This window comes from Hyperolius riggenbachi, chromosome 7, assembly GCF_040937935.1.
Source record: "Hyperolius riggenbachi isolate aHypRig1 chromosome 7, aHypRig1.pri, whole genome shotgun sequence".
NCBI lineage: Eukaryota > Metazoa > Chordata > Amphibia > Anura > Hyperoliidae > Hyperolius > Hyperolius riggenbachi.
In genome coordinates this window covers 220,105,940-220,123,779 of record NC_090652.1, presented here as the reverse complement: position 1 = coordinate 220,123,779, position 17,840 = coordinate 220,105,940, and the positions used below count along the sequence as shown (strand labels likewise).

Genomic DNA, 17,840 nt, shown 5'->3' with positions numbered 1-17,840 from the left:
TCACTCCTGCCGGTCACGCCACTCTCTCATTGCTGCAGGTCCCTCTCTCTGCCATCGCTATGATGGCAGAGCTGCGTGAGCAGGTCAGGAGCCGCTTATATTGCGATTGGCTTACAGTGATGACAGGGTCAGGAGCCAATTAAATCGGCTCCTCACCTATGTCCTGTCAGAGCCGTGCAGCCACAAGCAGGATGTAGATTTCAATCGCGCTGGTCCAGAAGTGGTTAAAAATAGCATGTAAAAATATAAAAGCCTACATGATGAGCGTTCTATAAAGACACTTGTTACCTCTTTGGAAATGGTATTTAACTAGATCTTTATTATAGTTACTTGTAAGTTACATTAAAAAAACACATTCGCGCCACACACAGATTAAACATTTCCATTTTAACAGTCCATTTAACACAAATAATAAACATTAAGATGACTAGTGCATATATTAATCGATGATCTTCTTAGTGACACTCTTTTCAGTTATTTTTTTCACTGTTGATCTGCAATAAGAAAAGATAATAGCCATAAGACTGGAGATGAGTATGGTATTACAAGGCTCATGAGGGCAACAATTGCATTGATAGTTTGCATAACTCACCAATATCCCTGTTTTGGAACAACAGTCCCACTTATTTTGCTCACAGATTATAAATGGTGTGGTTGTCTGGTAATGTGATGGAGAAATGACTGTAGGTGCACTAGGGTGTCCCAATTTTGTTATCTCATCTTATCTCAAGGGTGTGACTTAGACTTAACCTAACCGTTGAACTAGAAAAAAATGGTGACACTATGGGTGAATTTTCACTAGGTCCATTTCTCTGCTTATTTCTGCACAAGAATGCATGCCTGATTTGCAGTGTAACTGACAATCCACTGAAAGATTTGGGCTGTTTCCATCTAAATGTATGAAATCTCTCGGGAATTGGCCTTGTGATGCTGCATTCCCGTCTTGCAGCCTCCGTAGCCATCCCCTAAAATGTTACACACACATGCCAGTGCAGCAGCGGAAGAAGGAGCAGCTGGACTCACAGTGGCTGGACAGGTGAGAGATTTTAATGCACTGGCACCAGGGGGTACATTACCATTTGTGGGGGACAGTGGCAGGGGGTTCCATCATGTTCATTTGCTCGTCCCGTTATCAAATAGATGAAAATAATTGACATCTTACAGGGCATATATACTCTAGGACACACCTCAATGCGTGTGTCACAGGTTATCTAATCCAAATTTAACTACTTTACATCAGTGGCGGCTCCAGGAATTTTTTTTAGGGGGTACTATGCAGGTGCTGGACCAATTTCCGGGGGAGCTGACGACCTGCGGCGCGCTTTGCGCGTCGTGGCAAAAATGGGTGTGGCTACAATGGGCGTGGTCATGACCAGATGAGGGCAGGGCTAACTGTAATTTAAAGTGAACCCAGGGTGAGAGTGATATGGTGGCTGCCATATTTATTTCCTTTTAAACAATTCTAGTTGCCTGGCAGCCCTGCTGATCTATTGGCTGCAGTAGTGAACTGAATTACACCAGAAACAAGCATGCAGCTAATCTTGTCAGTTCTGACAATATTGTCAGAATCCCCTGACCTGCTGCATGCTTGTTCAGGGTCTATGGTTGAAAGAATTAGAGGCAGAGGACCAACACAGGCAGCCAGGCAGCTGGTATTAATTAAAAGGAGATAAATATGGCAGTCTCAATATTATTCTCACCTCGGGTTCCCTTTAAAAGTGCAACGCAAAGACAGAGGGCCCACGTTTTGGTGACACTTTCCCCAGAAAATTCACATAATTGTGCAGGTTTTCTCAAGAAAATACACGTAATGTGAGCAGATTTGAACAAAAAACACGTTCAATGACCCCAATATGCACAATCGTTATCAGATATGACCCCAATATGCACAACCGTTATCAGATATGACCCCAATATGCACAACTGTTATCAGATATGACCCCAATATGCACAACCGTCAGAGGCGGGACAAGGTCCTCCAGCACCCAAGGCTGAGACACCAAAGTGCGCCCCTCCATCCCTCCCACCCCAGCCGTCACACACTGATTGCTATTAGACTAAGAGGGCCACAGGGCCCACAACCTCCCCAACACCTTAATATCTAGTTATCTGGCTTGCAGTCACTGCCGTGTATCCACTTTTCTTATTTATTTCTGCTTCATACACAATTAGGAATGACAGCTGAATGAATTGTGCGCCCCCTCCTACACTGCACCCTGAGGCTGGAGCCTCTCCAGCCTATGCCTCGGCCCGGCCCTGACAACCGTTATCAGATATGACCCCAATATGCACAACCGTTATCAGATATGACCCCAATATGCACAACCGTTATCAGATATGACCCCAATATGCACAATCCTTATCAGATCTGACCCCAATCAGCAGCACCACCTGAAAAAGAAAAGAAAAAAACATTTACTCACCTAGTCAGAAGACCTCCTATTCCGACCTCCTCCTCTTCCGACCTCCTTGTGGCGCGCAGCTCAGCTCCCATGATCCTCTTCCTTCCTGCAGCAGCCTGCATCCCGCGAGCAGGGCTACGGGAAAATGGCCGCCCGAAGCCCTGCACTGCAGACTCCAAGTCTGCAGAGCAGGGCTTCGGGCGGCCATTTTCCGTAGCCCGGCCTGCTGCTCTGGGCTGCTGCTGTGAACTGACTCGGCGTCTCTTAGACGCCTGAAGTCAGTTCACGCCAGGGGTGCTTTGGGGGTGCTTGGTCAAATTTAGCACCCCCAAGCACCCCCTGGTACCGCCACTGCTTTACATCCTATCTACAGTATATTCACGTTGTTGCAAGTGGCTCCTGAAAGCCACACGACGTGAATATAAGTTGTTTTCATTGAATGAGCACAGCAAGCATTCTAGCACGCGCCTGGGTTCATTAACCTCCCTCCCCCTAACTACACTATACAAGCATCCCTTCCCGTGGCTCTGATCCCCTGTAATAACTCCCCTCTCCATGCTGCAATTGGGCAGCATGGAGTATTACAATGTATCAATCATACCTCCCAACTTTTTGAAATGAGAAAAAGGGACACTGAAGCCATGCCCCTGGTCACACCCCCACCACGCCCCCTAGTCATGCATACCATAAAGATTTCATAAGAAAAATATGTTGTTTTATAATTCAAACCACACTGGTCCTTTCTATCCTGGTTAATTTTCCTTCATAGTAACATTTTAAAATTAGTAATATATACATTTAAGGGATGGAAATAACGTTTAGAGTCAAACACATTTTTAGTATAGAAATATAAATATTTATATAGAAAGAGGGACACGGTCCTGAAAGAGGGACAAATGAGGGGGAAAGAGGGACATGGCTCTGCAATCTTTACTTTCTCTTGTTCCTGCAGAGATCGCGATTCTCTCCTTGCAGCCCCACTGTCAGCCTTACTGTGCTGAATGGATCGGGTCCCGGCTTGATGACGTCATTAAGAATTCAGCGTAGTGAGGCTGACAGCGGGACTGCAGGGAGAGGATCGCGATCACCGGTGCAACAAGGTCAGGTTAGAGTTTGTACCCTTCTCCTTACCCTCTTAAAGGGACCAACACCTGGCTATCCATGGGTGGGGAATTAAAGGGCACACAGTTGGCTATCCATGGGGGGAGGGATAAAGAGGCACACCTGTCTATCTATGGGGGAGTGGGGAAATTAAATAAAAACGCATCTAGCCTACTATGGGGGGGGGGGGGGGGGGGTGAGGAAGGGGATAAACAGACACCTCTGGCTAATTAAGGTTGGGGGGGTTTACAGAGGCACATCTTGCCAACTATGGGGGAGGGGGGATATAAAGGAGCACATCTGGCTAACTAGGGGTGGGGGGATAAAAAAATACCACATGAATTAAAGGTAAATCCAAAGACACAAAATGGAAAAAAATGGGAAAATCAAATGTGTGGGTTTAATCTACAGTATTTTCAAACTATAATGGCTGAAAACTGTGAAATAATTACTTTTTTCATTTTTCCCGTTATTACCTTTAAAATCCATACAAAATAAAATAATTCTTAGCAAACAGTACCACCCAAAGAAAGCCTAATTAATGGCAAAAAAAACCCAAGGTATAGATCATTTATGTGTGATAACTTAAGTAGTGATAACGTTAGTGGCTAATGAATGGGAGGAGTGTGAAATCAAATGTAGAAAATTGCTTTGGTTTTTAAGGGGGGAAACTCCACGGTAGGAAAGTGGTTAAAGGGAATTAACCCTCTGTGCTGTCAATAGTCTACAAATAAAATTAAAATTGCATACCTACAAAATTTGTATTCAATTTATAAAAAACAGAAAACACAGAGACTAAAAAGATATCAATGAATAATCCCACCTAGCATTGAGATTGAGGCTACCCCATTCCCTTCCCCCCCCCTTACACACACACACACCTTACTGGGGTAATCATTCTTTCTACCACCTGAAGTGCACCTCTCCAAAATGTTTGTCAATATCAATGACGCTGTCCTTCTTCCATTAAGCACCATTGAATTGTACAGAGATTCGTTGTCTCAAGGGATGGTTAGTAAAACCCACAAACTGAAGATTGGAAATGGTGCAGGTGACTACATAAATAACCAATTTTGTATTACAATTAATATGTTGTACAGGGAAGACCTTTCCATTTGCATTTTAAATGATTTACTGTGAAGGACAGTGACATGAGCAATAATTGCATGTGGGATATCCCCATTTAAAAGATCCCGTTGTCGAGAGCCAGGTAGAATGTGGATTTCTACTGGATGACTGAAAAAGGCTAGGTGAAAGGCTTGCTGCCAAGGAAGGGGTCTTTTTGTAAGTGAATTTGCAACCTGGTCGTTATACTTGATGTAGTTTTTCATCTGCATACAGAATTGTTTTTTTTTTAAATAATCCTAAAGGTGTAGAATGCTCCCCGCAATGGGAGGGAGATGGGGGGCGTGCCTGGCCTGACTGCACATGCCCCAACTGGCCCTGACTGATGGATTTTCCGGGGCCAGTAGCGGGCAAACAGGCAAACAGAAGAGGACAGCGTGGGAGTGATCAGGCTGGAGGGGGCTGGAGGAAGCCCCAGGTATGTATATTTTATTGCAGGGCCCCCATGTCAGGTAAACTTTAAGGGCTAGTTCACAGTGCTCAGTTGCATTCAGGGGCGTAGCAATAGCCATAGCAGCCATAGCAACTGCTATGGGGCCCAGGAGAGGAGAGGGCCCAGCTGGTACTTAATGTGTTTACTTTGTTTCTCCACCCTCTGACTTTGTCTCAGTGCCCATGGACTATACACAGTGTACATAGCACTGGAATGTAAATTTCCCAGTCAACTCATATCCAGGGCAGTAGGCATTGCTGAAGAGTATCTACATCTGAGGGCCCCATAAACATTTTGGTATGGGGCCCCATAGTCTCTAGCTTCTAGCTGAAGCTGCCTGTCGCTGTTTCTTTGATGTATAAGTGCCTCAGAAAATAGCACTGTAGCCAATTAAACTGGTCAGAGAGCTGAGAAAAGCTCTTTTGCATAGATAACAAGTGACGTTTCTTAATTCTTCCTGTCCTGGAAACAATATGAGACTGGTTTCTGTGCTACTAATGTTCTATTTCCTACACATACAATTCATTATCTCATAAGCAGGGGTATAACAATAGACCCTGCAAGGGATGCAGCCACGGGGGGCTAAGAAGCAGCAGGGGGCCCCTTGGGCCAAGAAGTGTCTTTTCCCTGCCCTGAGAAACTGACAACGAAGGGCACGGAGAGAAAAAAATGTTTTGTTCTGTGTACAATTATTCTGATGACTGCATCTGCTCATCCACTGATAACGAGTCACACAAAGTTTTGCAGACAAAGATTTGTAGACAGTCCCTAATCAGTGTGCAGCAGGGTCTTGTGTACATGCTTCTCTACCCCCAGCCTCTGCATCCCTCCTCAAGTGCTGTGTGTTGTGGTGATGAATCTGGGAACAGAGAGAAAAAGTCGGTTTTCTGTTTGCATTTTCTGCACACCATTGATTCACAAAAGTGTGACAACTGATAGCACAGACGTGCTATGCAGTTAACACACGATGTGAGTCGCGCGAAGGTTGGGAATTTTGTGAATCAAGCCTCATGTGTGTCTTGGTGTAAGAAAACAAGCACGATTATCACAGAAGCTAATGTAATTGAAAGAGACAATGCCTGCAGTGCTTCACAGCTGTCTATTTTTATCTGCATGGGGAAAACACATTCAAGTGTGCCCTATCTAGTTGACTTTACCAAGCACTTAGCAAAATGTCAACTCATAAAAACTGTTACAGCATGAAAAGCTGAAATTCCCAAGCAGTGCGGTAAATGACCAACTTGTACTGTAAACAACTCCAACACATGTCAGTAAATGTCTGTAAATGTCAATTCATAAAGATTAGAGCAGGCGATAATGGCACGGAGAATACCACCTGCTTTGAAGAGGTGATAAGGGAGCGATAAGAGCAAAGTTAATGGAGACAGATTTCCCAGGCAGCAGTGGCAAGAGCGGATTCGGAACAAACAAATCTTCCCCTGAATACCCTAGGCTGTGTTTTTAACCTCTTGGGTACCTGTTTTCAGATGTCTATCTCACATCAGAAAGCCTGCATGTGTAACATTTCTTGAAGTTCTTCTAAGCTGTTGCAATTAAAGAGGCAGTATAACAAAAGATGCACATCTAAAGGGAAGTTTGGGATGCCTCTTTTATGTTAATGCTGTCTCTACATGGAGAACAGGAATGTAACAATGAAGTAACAATTTTACCGACACTTGGGCTTTGGTAAAACACCGCATTTCTAACGCAGCGTTGAAAATGTTTATGAATTAGCACACAAAAGTCTAAAATACTGAATGCTGTATTTTCCCGACGAGATTTTTTTTACTGCAAAGCCTTTCATGAATTGACCCCAATGTCAAGAGAAACTTTCTTCTGTTTGATTTTCCAAATCCCCCTATAGTTTCTTTAATATAACAAATGACTTCAGTGACCAACAATAAACTCACTTTACTGTTATGTCATCTTAGATCTGTTCCATTCAGTGGAACTGCCAGAAATTAAGACGTGCAATTTTCACAGTAGATAACCTCTGGTTATAGTGCTGGCTGGATAGTGTACTGGTTAAAGGCCTTGCCAGCCAGAGGCATATCTAGTGAAAACTGCACCTATGGCCAAAACTGAAATCTGCCACTGGGGAAGGGGGATGAGGCATCCTCCAAATATTTGAATCGGTTGTTTTGAAGTTAAGTATGATACTTAAGAATGGAGTATGTCAGCCTATACAGTACATATCCCCTAAATCACAGGCAGCTTGTTCCCCCTAAAGATGTAACCAGGCAGCAGAATGTCCCCCAAATAAAAACTAGAATCTGCATGGAGAACACCAAGCATGTTAAGGAGCAGCGCTACCAAGTAAGAGGCGCCCATGGCAAATGCCATACCTTGCTGTGCCCATTTAGCCAGGGTTTGACACCTGGCTCAAGCCAGTACCAATTCATCAAGGTGTCCTTGGCCAAGACTCCTTATCATCCAAGAGTGGCTAATTGAGCGTGCCCTTAAAGCCGATCCGAGATGAAAAACTAAATATAACAAGTAACTTGTCTATAAATCTTATCTAAAGTTTAGATAGTTTACACAGCAAATCTAGCTACGAACAGCTTTAATAGAATAAGATTATTTCATCCTGTGATACAATGACAGCAGCCATGTTGTTTGTAAACATTACACAGAGGCAGGCTTATCTGCATCTTGAGCAAAAAAACCTAATTCCCCCTCCTCCTCTCTGCCTCTGAAATCTTTGGCTAGTAATACCTCCCCCTCCTCCTGCCCAGACTGAGCTCTACTGTCTGAAAGTGCCTTGGTTCTCTGAAAACCTGTGGGCGAGGCTTGTTTAGTTTATAGGGATTAAGACTATTAAAACAAAAACAAAAAAGTATTTGGCTTGAGGAATGCCCTATAAACAATAGGAAAGGAACACAATTATGCAATGAGTAAAAGTTCATCTCGGATCCACTTTAACTACTTGCCGACTGCTCCACGACAGTTGGCGTGAGCAGTGCGGCAGCCCCAGGACCGGTCCACGCCCATTGGCGTGAACGGCTGTCTATGGGGCTAGCAGGAGATCGCGCGCAGACTGCGCGTGCATCTCCTGCTCGGGGGGCGGAGCTCCGCCCCGCCTCCAGTCTCCGAGCGGCGATTGCCGCAAGTAGGGAAGGTCGATGAGATGCTAATAATTCTGAGTTGATGCAAATGTATCATAGGGGGTGACATTTTTACTGCTGGTAGGTGCCTCACTGTGGAATGTTTGTTTACTGTGTGTTTTGATGTTGAAACCAAGATAATTAACATATAAGTGGGTATTCTCAATGATTGACTACATTCTACTATACAGAATGTCACTATGCTGCCTCTTTACTCTTACCATTGCAGATTCACAATCTTAACGTTTTCCACGGTGTCCATGATGCACATGATGCCCATGGTGGCCGGGATGCATATGTGCTCCTGGGTGGCCATGATGGCCATGATGTATATGTAGTCCTACTCCGTGATGATGTGGAGGATGTCCGTGGTGATGAGGGTGATGTGGTGGGGGATGGTGGTGGTGATGAGGAGGATGATGATGATGATGTCCTGAAATAAAGTGTAAATTCAGTTTAGGTCCTTATAATAAGACAGACAGACAGACAAAACACATAACATTTATTGCACTTTTCTCCTGGCGGACTCAAAGCGCTGGAGCTGCAGCTACTACGGCACGCTCAGCAGGCAGAAGCAGTGTTAGGAAGTCCATATACAGTGCTGCCCATCATTATTCATACCCCTAGGAAAATTTGATTTAAAGTTACTTTTATTCAACCATCAAGTAATTTTTTGACTGAAAATGACATATGTGTCTCCTAAGAGATAATAAGATGATGTACAAGAGGCAATATTTATTTACATTTGAGCAAAAAGTGCCCAGTCCAAAATTATTCATACCCTTCTCAATAATCAATAGAAAAGCCTTTATTGGCTATTACAACAATCATACACTTCCTATAATTGCAGACCAGCTTTTTGCATGTCTCCACAGGTATTTTTGTTCATTCATCTTTAGCAATGAGCTCCAAATCTTTCAAGTTGGAGGGTCTTCTTGCCATCACCCTGATCTTTAGCTCCCTCCACAGATTCTCAATTGTATTCAAGTCAGGACTTTGGCTGGACCACTCCAAAATGTTAATGTTGTTGTCTGCTAGCCATTTCTTCACCACTTTTGCTGTGTGTTTTGGGTCATTGTCATGCTGAAATGTCCACTTGTGGCCAAGGCCAAGTTTCTCTGCAATGTTGTTGTTGAGAATCCTCATGTATTGCACTTTTTCATGGTGCCGTTTACTGTGATTAAGTTCCCTGGTCCATTGGCTGAAAAACCACACCCAAAGCATTAGGTTCCCACCACTATGTTTGACAGTGGGGATGGTGTTCTTTGGGTGGAAAAGTTTTCCTTTTTTACAACAAATGAAGAAAACATCATTGTGACCAAACAATTCAATTTGTGTTTTATCTGGCCATAACACAGAAGACCAGAGGTCCTCTTCTTTGTGTGCTTTTGTGTGCTTTATCTGTAGAAGTGGCGTCCTCCTTGGTCTGCATCCGTGGAACCCAGCAGTGTGCAGTGTCCATTGAATTGTCTGCCTTGAAACATTGCAAACAGTGGGGCACAGGTTGACCAGGATGGCCTTGGTGGTTATCTTTGGATTCTTTTTCACCTCTCTCACTATCCTTCTGGCCAGCACAGGTGTCACTTTTGGCTTCCGACCACATCTTCTGAGATTTTCTGAGATTTTCCACAGTGCGGAACATCTTGTATTTTTTAATAATACTTTGCACTGTAGCCACTGGAACTTAAAAACCTTTAGAAATGCCTTGTAGCCCTTTCCTGACTTGTGAGCAGCCACAATGCAAAGCTGCAGGTCCTAACTGAACTCCTTTGTCTTAGCCTTGACTGTCCACAAACCAACTGCAGAGAGCTGCTGTTTGTCACCTGTTGAGTTGATTAAATTAGATGTTCCCAATTAATCAGGGTAATTAGGATGCTTTAGAACAGCTTGTACTATTTGGAATGGTATAAAACTTTGGATTTTCCCACAGACTGTGACAGTTTGTGAAGGGTATGAATAATTTTGAACTGGACACTTTTTGCTCAAATGTAAATAAAAGCTGGGATTTTTTTTTTCCACAATTATGCCTCTTGTACATCGTCTTATTATCTTTTGGGAGACATGTATGTCATTTCCCGCCAAAAAATTACTTGCTGATTGAATAAAAGTAACTTTAAGTCCAAATTTGCCAGCGGTATGAATAATTATGGGCAGCACTGAATATAAATCTAATGGTATGAATTTTATCAATGAGGCAGTTTCTAAGCATAGGAAAACCAGGCAGAAGCCTTGGGTGACACCTGCAGGAGGGGGTACCACAGAGATATATTGATGGGACACCGTACTTTATGAGATATTTATACACAACAGCTAGTGCCATAATTCATTGGCCTGGTGAAGTGTATCTGCCTGCCTGGTAATGCTTTGTGTATCCTCTATAGATTTGTTTTGAGAAACAACATCATTTCTGTATATAACCAATCATTTTTTATTAGCATGTACAAAACAAATTAATGTAGGCTACAGCCGCGCTCAGACTCTACACGTCGCGTTCCTCCGCCGCCCAGTAACACCACCATGTGTAAGCGCTTGACGCGTGTTGTTACAACCACTGCAATTAGGCTGCATTTTAATTGCACCTATATTGCAATGGCGGGCGGCAGACGGGAGGCTGAACTGCTCGGCAAACATGCAGTTCAGCCGCTCGTCTGAAAAAGGCCTTACTGTTGTAAACAGCGCACAAAACTAGTAGGGATAGTAAAGGAATGGAAGTATCACAAAGGTAAATTTTAGAGCAATCTTCATAGCAAAGTTTCTGGTAGTTTGTGGTGTATACATGTCAAGAATGTGTGGACCCTCGTTTGGAAGGGAGCTCTAACGAAGTCACGTTGCAAAGTCTAAGGCTGCTTTCACACTGTACCAGGTGAAAAATTGATCTGTTTTCTATTTAACCTCTTGCCGCCCGCGTCACGCCAATGGGCGTGGCCGCGGCGGCAGCCCCAGGACCGCCTAACGCCGATTGGCGTAAAGTCCTGGGGCTCTGTTTTGCAGGAGATCGCGCGCAGGCTGCGCGCGCATCTCCTGCTTGGGGGGCGGAGTTCAGCCCCGCCTTCAGTCTCCGAGCGGCTATCGCCGCTCGGGAGACTGTTAGACGGCGTGATCGCCGTCTATTTAGCCTGTGCAGCGCTGCGATCAGCAGCAGCACTGCACTGGGGACAGCCGTGTGACACGGCTGCCCCCCTGGGGGACAAGAGAGCGATCGGCTCTCATAGGCAGAAGCCTATGACAGCCGATCGCCGTAATTGGCTGGCTGTGGGAAGGGAGGGAGGGAGGGAGGGAGGGATGGGGTTTAAAGAAACAGCCCTTTTTTTAAAAAAAAAACACAAACGTAAATATTGATGGGAAAAAAAAAAAACATGGGGGGAGCGATCAGACCCCACCAACAGGGAGCTCTGTTGGTGGGGAGAAAAGGGGGGGGGGGATCACTTGTGTGCAGTGTTGTGCGGCCCTGCAGCTTGGCCTTAAAGCTGCAGTGGCCAATTTTACTCAAAATGCCCTGGTCACTAGGGGGGTTTAGCCCTGCAGTCCTCAAGGGGTTAAATGGATCAGTTACTTATAATGGCATCAGTTTTTCATACATTACGTCCATTCTGTTTTCACGTCCCCACCTGCTTAGTATCTGTCATGTTCGCGTTTATCCACCACCGCCGCCCGTTTGAGTACTCTATGCACTAGAGACACCAGTATACGGATTCCAGTGCCCCATCAAAAAGATTAGGCTCCAATTGGTTTGCAAAAGACCAATGGATATTCTTCATGAGCATCAGGGAGGATGTTCACTGGTCCACTACTTAGTGAACCAATGAGAGTCCTCCTGGGCAAGGAATGATTCCTATTGCTTGATTGCAGACCAATGGAAGCCTTATGAGGCTCGGATTGGTATATCGGCATTTTTTTCAAGCAGAGGCCTAAATGGACGGTGGCAGCAGCTGCGCAGATCCCAAATAGATGGTGGCGAGTGTACATGGCGAGCAGCCTAGTGAGAGTCCATTCTCAGGCTGGCATTGATTCCGTTGGCTTCAGTCGCAATCCACTTTGTCTAGCCGATCCAGAAAAATCAGGACCCAAACTTGCTTTCCATTTGTCAGATTGGAACTAACAGATCCATTCCAAATGGACTGATATGAACGGATCCTATTGTTTTTCATAGCATCCATTTTCAGCCGAGAATGCTGACCATAGATTTGGGGCACAGGGGTGATGGTGGTATTAGCAGAGATGGGGTCACATTTAAGGCCTAGGGAGATGTGGGCACTGGGCAGTTAGTAGAGCAATGTATTTTTCAGAAATTCATTTTTTAGCTAGGTACACCTGCTAGATGGAACTTGGGCAAGGTGGCCGTTCATGGCAATCTCGGCTGAAAATCAAGCATGCGTACAGGTGCCCTCTGATGTCCTTTTAAGATCATGCGTGTTGGATCCTCAAGCATTTGCAAACCCTGAGCATATTGTTCCCATTCTTACCCTGGATAGAGTGGGCAGAAGATAAAACCCCTATCAATTTTTATTGCTGTTTCTGTCCCCATTAGGGAGCTGTGAGTTCACGTTGTGCGGATCTCAACTAAACATAGGTTGTAAATACTTTTCCAGTTTGAACTCCTGCTCTGGTGACTCCCTCTAACTTCTTATTGTGTGTCTAATGCAGAGAGTAAGGCTATGTCTCTTTATAAGTATACAGGAAGCAGTAATAACCTAACAAATATCCTAGCTCCTCCCCTTCTGGGGAAGAATGGCTTCACTTTAATCTTTCAAATATTCCTAACCTTGGTTTGAATTTCCCATTCTGGCAAGCCTAAAAGAAAAAGAGAAAGCAAACAATTAGAGAAAGAAAATATATATAGATAGGCAGTAGATACATAATATGCTGTATCTAAGAAAGCAAAGCTATTGAATTATGCTGAATATATGTGTGTATTCACATTTATACTATATATATATATATAGCTGTGTAATGTGCATTGTGCCAATAGCACAATTGTAGTTGTAATGTGCATGTCAACTTTTTCTTGATGTCCTGCTATTCAGACCTCAAAGACCTATCCTGTGGATATTCAGGGCCGGCAATACCATAAGGGCAACCACGGCAATTGCCCCAGAGCCCCAAGCCTGCTGCTAAGGCCCCAACTTTATTGTGGTCCCCTAAGCCACGTTTTGGAAGTATATCAACTCACTTGTCTCAGCTGGTGCATTCCTCTATTAGTCTGTGCTTCTGTGTGGACCCATCTTCATCCCCACTGGCCACATCTAATCATTGGACCGTTGGTATATTATGTAATAACATGGCCAGGTCATGGAAGAGAGGTGCCCCTGCGAGGATGAAGATGGGAACAAATGGACCCAAGGACTAATGGAAAAACCCACCAGACAGGTGTCGCTACAGTGCTAAAAACTCTGCAGGGTCCTTGGGGACCACAATAAAGTTGGGGAAGACCTTGGGAGCCCTGGTGGTTGGTGGGGGAATTTGGTGGCAACAAGGGGGCCCCAATTGCTGGGGCAAGTCTGTTGGGGGTGGGACTGTTACGGGGGATCCTAGGTTAATTTTGCCCGGGCGCCCCATTGTAACTAGTACCAACCCCTCTATTATTATTACAAGTTAGCTCAGTTAAAAGACTTCAAAGGGCCAAAGCCTACATTGAATATAGGTTGAATTTATTTTGGGATGGTTTTTTTTCATATAGATGGGCTTTCAAGGAAGATTCCAGAACGTGCTAAATAAAAGCAACTTCCCAGTTGTATCAGGTATTGTAATGGATTTTCAAATACTGTTTCCATTAAGTATAACATGCTTAGATATTGCTACAAACAGGATTTCTGCCATTTCAAACAATGCATTATAGACATATTCTAGAAAAGATGCTCACACCGTGGTTATGCTGTAGTTTATAGCAATGATGAGCAGACAGAGGTCAGCTTCCAGTCTTCTACCTGGCTATCTGTAGACTCATTTACATGGTGATTTGACCAGGTAGAGAGAGGGCTTAAAAGTTCTGCCGCTGCTAACATGAGGAGGTCAACTTTTTTAAAGGTATAAATGACAAATACAGTATTATTTCTATTGATTAGTCAGCACACTGAGTGACACTTCACAGAGTTCTTTTTTAACCTTTACAATAATGTAAGCATAAAGAAGTACTGTAAGGGGGTAGGGGGAAATAGAGTTGAACTTACCCGGGGCTTCTAATGGTCCCCCGCAGATGTCCTGCACCCACGCAGCCACTCACCTTTGCTCCGGTCCCTGCCTCCGGTTCACTTCTGAAATTTCTGACTTCAAAGTCGGAAAACAACAGCGCCTGCGCAACCGCGCCCTCGCTTCCACTGATGTCACCAGGAGTGTATTGTGCAGGCCCAGTACAGTCTGCGCCTGCGCAGTACCCTCCTGGTGACATCAGCAGGAGAGAGGACACGGCCGCGCAGGCGAGGCGCAGTGGTTTTCTGACTTTAAAATCGGAAATTTCAGAAGTGAACCGACGGTGGGGACTGGAGCATCGTCGAGTGGCTGCACGGGCGCAGGACATCTGCGGGGGAACCATTAGAAGCCCCGGGTAAGTTCAACTCTTTTCCCCCCTACTCCCCTACAGTACTCCTTTAACCTTCCTGTCGGTAAGCCCGAGCTGAGCTCGGGCTATGCCACGCAGGAGGATATCTCAGCCCCTGGTGGGGCGATTTGAACCATTTAAAGTGCTGTACGCGCAGCTAGAACTTTGCTAGCTGCGCGCACAGCTTGATCGCCGCCGTTCTGCGGCGATCGCCCGCACGCAGCGGCGGAAGAGGGCCCCCCCCCCCACCAGAGCCCTGCGCTGCCCGGACCAATGAGTTCCAGGCAGCGCTATGGGCTGGATCGGATGCGTCTGACGTCAAGACGTCCATGACGACAGGAGAAGCCAAACAGCGGAACGCGTTATATACGCGTTCCCATGTTTGCTATTGATGCTGGCGACGATCGCACTAGAGGGACACATGCGCCCTCTAGTGGTGTTTCATGTAGCTACCACTCTGGTAGCTTTACATGAAACAAAAAAAAACTTTTTAAAAAAAATGGATTTCTGCCTATTTGGCAGAAAAAAATAACCACCAGGAGGGTTAAAGGGACTCCGAGCAGTGCAGAAACTATGGAAAGATGCATACCATTTTTTTAGCTCTCTTTCTCCTCTTTCCAACTATATATTAACCGCCACCCTACGCTTTTTAGTTTTCGCTATTTTCGCGCTGCAATTTCTATCGCGAAAATATCGAAAACTAAAAGGCGTAGGGTGGCGGTTTATGTGTCGTCGGAAAGAGGAGACAGAGAGCTTCAAAATGGTATGCATCTTTCCATAGTTGCTTGTATTACACAGGACGACTTTTTCCAACTGAATAGAGCTGCCGACTTCGGGGAAAAGTCATCCTGTGTAATACAAGCAGCTATGGAAAGATGCATACCATCTTCGATATTATCGCGATCCAAATCGCAGCGGCCGCGATTTCGATTGCGAAAATAGCGAAAACTAAAAGGCGTAGGGCGGCTGTTTATATATCGTTGAAAAGAGGAGAAAGAGAGCTTCAAAATGGTATGCATCTTTCCCTAGTTTCTGCACTGCTCGGAGTCCCTTTAACCACAATGCAAACCCTACCTTCATACCGATCCTCACTAAGTTTAAGCCACAGGACAATACAACTCCATTCTTAAAATAAATGTCACTGATGCCTCAAGCCTGGATTTGAACTAAAAATTTCATTTTTTAGGGGATATTTTAAATAGTCACATAAAGTCAATGATATAGGTTACTTGTATTTATACTTTGTTTCCCAAAGAATAGGGTTCATGTGAAACCTACATTCATATGAAAATCTATGCAAATACTTTTCAGTGTTACTTCAGTGTTAATTCCCCATCAGCCCCTGAGAGTACTTTCTTTAAAAAGAATAAATAATTAACAAACAGCTGCAGGAATTTAAGAAGGGACAAATCTGACATTCTGTGCCATTATAGATCCCTAACACATCGAACTGTGCATCACCAGCTACGTATATCGTTATTTTCCCTGGAAGGCAGCTCTGGCCATTGCTGTTTATTTCATGTCAGTCCATAGCTTACATTAGCACTTTCTGTATACCTTATAGGGATATGTTTGCAGAGGGGCGTCACTAGAAAAGTACCACGCTTATGGGAGCGATAGCATCACTTTTCAGATCATCTCATTTATACAAGTTTATATGATCGCCCCTTGTTGTTACAAAAAGGTTGCCACTTTCTGTGGAATTGTCAGTTAACGCATACTAACCTCCATGTTTAGAATGTTTAGAATCTGCCAGCTGCTATTAGGCCGATCACCAGCAAGGATTCTCTTCTTTGAAAGGCTATAATGCTATTGGCTTCAGTGGAGAACATGGTGTTTGTTTTACCACTTTAAAAAATACCAATTCACAATCGCAATGCAAGCCAGTAGGGTATAGAATGCCATTGATTGGTTTTGGTGAATTACCACTTATAGTCCCATTTTAGGTTGGCTTCACACTAGTATTTCTGTGCATTTTCTGCACAGGACAACTGACTAATGTTAATCAATGGGCTAGTTCACACTTGAATGCGTTTTTCACATACAGAAAAACAATTGACAGCAATGCAGCACTGTCAGGCAACTCATGCAGAAAAACTAACACAGAAAACTGATTGTTTCCTTCTAATCAATACCAGTTACCTGGCTAGCTTGCTGATCTTCTGCCTCTAAATCTTTTAGCCATAGATTCTGAACAAGCATGCAGCAGATCAGGTGTTTCTGACATTAATGTTGGATCTGACAGATTAGCTGCATGCTTGTTTCTGGTGTTATTCAGACACTACTGCAGTCAAACAGATCAGCAGGGCTGCCAGGCAACTGGTATTGTTTAAAAGGAAATAAATATGGCAGCCTCCATATTTTTCTCACTACAGTGGTCCTTTGAGCTACATTCACAACAGTAACATGTTGCGACGCGCAGCCTGTAAAACACGATCGCAACTGCATGGAGGGGAAAAGTCACATTGCGCGTTAGGCGTGTGGTGCGATGCAATGCATTCAGTGACGCACACAGTGCGTACAATGTATGCTTCACTGCAACACGTTGCGTGGCACTGCTAATGCATTATATTATCTGTCTCAGGGCACTGCCACATGTCACTATGAATGTTGCCTTATAATTTGGCCCCATGCATTTCTTTTTCTACTTATGGTGAAGCAGAGGAAGCAAAGAGTGCATTCACTTATGGCTAAATAACATATGCATTTTCAAATAGGGTTGAAGCAGCAATAGTGTATAAATGCTATAATGTGTACATACCTTGTGATGGCAGCTACTGGCTGCTTATTGATACAGATTAGTTAGAGCTGAAAGGCAGAGCTAGAAGCGATCTCAGGGAGTGGAAATGTAAAATGAGACAGCCAAGAGGAAACATACAGCTTTCAACTTCCATTAACTCGTCATTGTCACTGTTATGTCAACATTCCACCCCTTGACAAGACACTCCCCAGCACACAGGAAATCATCACTTTTACTGCAGTGCACAAGGGTAGAAAAACCGTAATATAACAATAAACTGGTACATACTTGGGGAAAGGTCCAGTGACATACTCGGAAGAAAATTGTCAGCATATTTTACAGTGTGTTGTAATACCGTACCACACAGACACACACACATACAGCTACTCCTAACACTCGT

The 17,840-nt window shown here is 44.3% G+C and overlaps 1 long non-coding RNA gene across 1 annotated transcript; it reads right to left on the bottom strand.

The window, feature by feature from the left end:
• Positions 1-299: 299 nt before the first annotated feature.
• Positions 300-17,568, bottom strand: LOC137525770 (uncharacterized). Its single transcript, XR_011023006.1, has 4 exons — positions 17,462-17,568; positions 12,928-12,956; positions 8,387-8,598; positions 300-494 (listed from the first exon to the last, which is right to left on the bottom strand). It is a non-coding gene; the product is annotated as an uncharacterized lncRNA (long non-coding RNA).
• Between the last annotated feature and the right edge of the window lie 272 nt (positions 17,569-17,840).